Source organism: Nematolebias whitei, chromosome 1, assembly GCF_014905685.2.
Source record: "Nematolebias whitei isolate Nwh7 chromosome 1, NemWhi1, whole genome shotgun sequence".
Taxonomy (NCBI): Eukaryota; Metazoa; Chordata; class Actinopteri; order Cyprinodontiformes; family Rivulidae; genus Nematolebias; species Nematolebias whitei.
In genome coordinates, this window is record NC_056498.1 from 71824617 (window position 1) to 71827225 (window position 2609).

Here is a 2609-nt window from a genome sequence, read left to right on the forward strand (position 1 = left end):
ATATTTTGTCTATAACATTTAGACTAAGTTTAGAATACAGAAGTGAATGCTACTGGTTAAAATGTTGTAAAATCACAAACACTCTGGTGATACTTGTTGGAGATGGTTCTGCAGGAACATAAAAATGCTTCAAGGATAAAAAAAATAATCTCTACATCTATTTCCCCACAAAAGTTGACTGTTTTGTTTTTGTCCCCCATCACAGAGAGAAGAGGAGAATTGGAAATACCCTCCATCTGTCATTCAGTGCATGTTGTGAGCTGGATAATCTGAAAAATAACCAAGGTACCAACTTCAATTTTGGTGCGTGGCTACATCTAAACATAAGAAAGGTTCCTTTTGAAAATCGGGTTGCCACATAAAATATAAGATGGCTGCTGTCATATACCGGTAAGTATATATACTAACCTTGTGAGCTGGATAAGTTCCAAAATAAGCAATGTTCCAATTTCCATTTTGATGCGTAGCTGCATCAGTGCTGTAGTCTACATGATACGCAAGTATACAGAGTATAACCAGTAAAAATGCTTGGGAATTTCCGTATAACCACATAAAAGTGCCCAATGATATGTAACATATATGTTAAACAGCAGTTAAACTCTGTAACATTAGTGTTGTCTGTATGAAGCACTTCTCTGTTTGTCTGAGCAGCAGCACCTACTGCCAAACACGCCCCCTTTCCTCCTGTGAGGCTCACAGCCATTGGCTGAGCGCCTCCACAGCTCTGCTCTGATTGGTTTGTTATTCAGCTGCTCCTGTGATTGGTTGGGGAAGCAGCAGCGGGAGCAGAAACATTCACAGCAGCAGTTCGATTATTTTCAATGCTTAGTCAACACGAAGAGAAAACAAGCTACACTTTTTGAATGTTTTTATTAACCAGCGTTCCCTGAAGTCACAGAGGCATCTGTAGAAGAACCTCTATGGAGCAATAAACCTTCCACTTTGACGGTCGAAACCAGCAATAACATAGCATCTGAGTGCATGTTCACAGGAATAACATGAAATAAATATGTTAATGTAAAAATGATGTACACAGTGTAACTCCTACCCACTCAAATATCTTCCACAAAAATCTTAAGGTTTACTTACATTCCCTGTTTAATTCCAGTCCAGAAAAACACTCATCATGAAAACATACACTATTCAAATCTTTCAGTGACCAGGGACATTGGCGTATTGCTTTTTTCCTCTTGCTTTTTGGCCATAATTTACCATGAAATTACTCAGATTCATTTAGTGCCTTTGCCTTTGCGGTCTCCTTGATCACAATTAAATTAAATTGTGTATATTTCACGATTCTCCTCTGGTTTTGTGGACACTGGAATAATTGATTCAGATGTTGCAAATGGTGGAAATTTGATCCAAAATGGTTAAATGAAGTCTACCCTGGTCTATAGAGAATAAAAAACACCTTTCTCCAGCATGAAAGTTGAATGTTACCATCATCTACATGCTGACTTTCTGTCTTGCTACATAAATGGCACGCTTCTTCTGCACAAACTGGAGTAACAGTGTAATTTCCAGGGACATGGGGCTGGAAGGCAATAGTGGCCTATTCATGCCTAGAAATTACCTGCATGTCATTGCTGATATGTTGCTTAGTTCATAGTATTATAGACAATATGAAACAAAGTTGTTCAAGGTGAAATTTAAAACAGAGGTTTCATTGTGCTACCAGACTTCAGACGGGATTCTGAGCCAGGGAGAATTGAGGTTTCTTCAGGAGTATTGCTAGATTTACACACATCAGTGTGCTGGGAGTAAAGCGGTGTGGGGAAATGAGGAGTGATGAGGAGGAGAGGTGGAGGGGTTAAGATTTTCAAATGTCAAGTTTGGGGAGATTAACAAGCTAGCAAGGGAGGACAACACTGGGTTTGAATCTGCGCCCTGGAGTTGAACATCCTGTCTCTCGGGTATGCCGTTTCAAGCACAAACACCGTCCCTTATTCTTCCTTCTTTTCACTTTATAACATTCTCCCTGTCTCTTGCACACAGTCAGAAGCATGCAGTCTTGTGTAATCCCCCTTTCTGTCTTTTACTCACTCACTCTATCTCATTTCTCCCTTTTGCAGTGAATATTTTAAAGCTTTTACATTGTGGGGATTTGGTGAATGAGAAGCAAAGAAGAAAAAAAAATGTCTGAATACATTTTAGAAAGGGGTTAGTGGTGGGAACAGGAAAGTGGTCTCTCATTGTTATGCATGAAAAGTCTGGCAGACTCAAGAGATGGGAATGTGGAAACAGACTGAGGGATGTCGAGACAGAAAGCAGTTGTAGTTTTTTATTTTTCTTATCCACTGAGTTCAGAAATAATAGTTTAGACTGTAAGGAACGCTGTTTTCATACACTGGTTGTGTAGAATGACATTGTTAAAGTGTTCTTAACGACCAAATTTAAGTTTTACAGAAAAAAAACAGTGGGGAACAATACATAATAGGGCTCAAAGTAATAAAAAAAACAGAAAAATAAGCATAATAGACAACTGAAAAGCAAGAATATGGGTTTGTTGCATGATCTGAGCAACATGAGAGCTCACATACACAAGGAAACAAAACACAGGAATAAGTAAAATATCTTAACCAATATTATTTTTTTGATTAGATACGTTT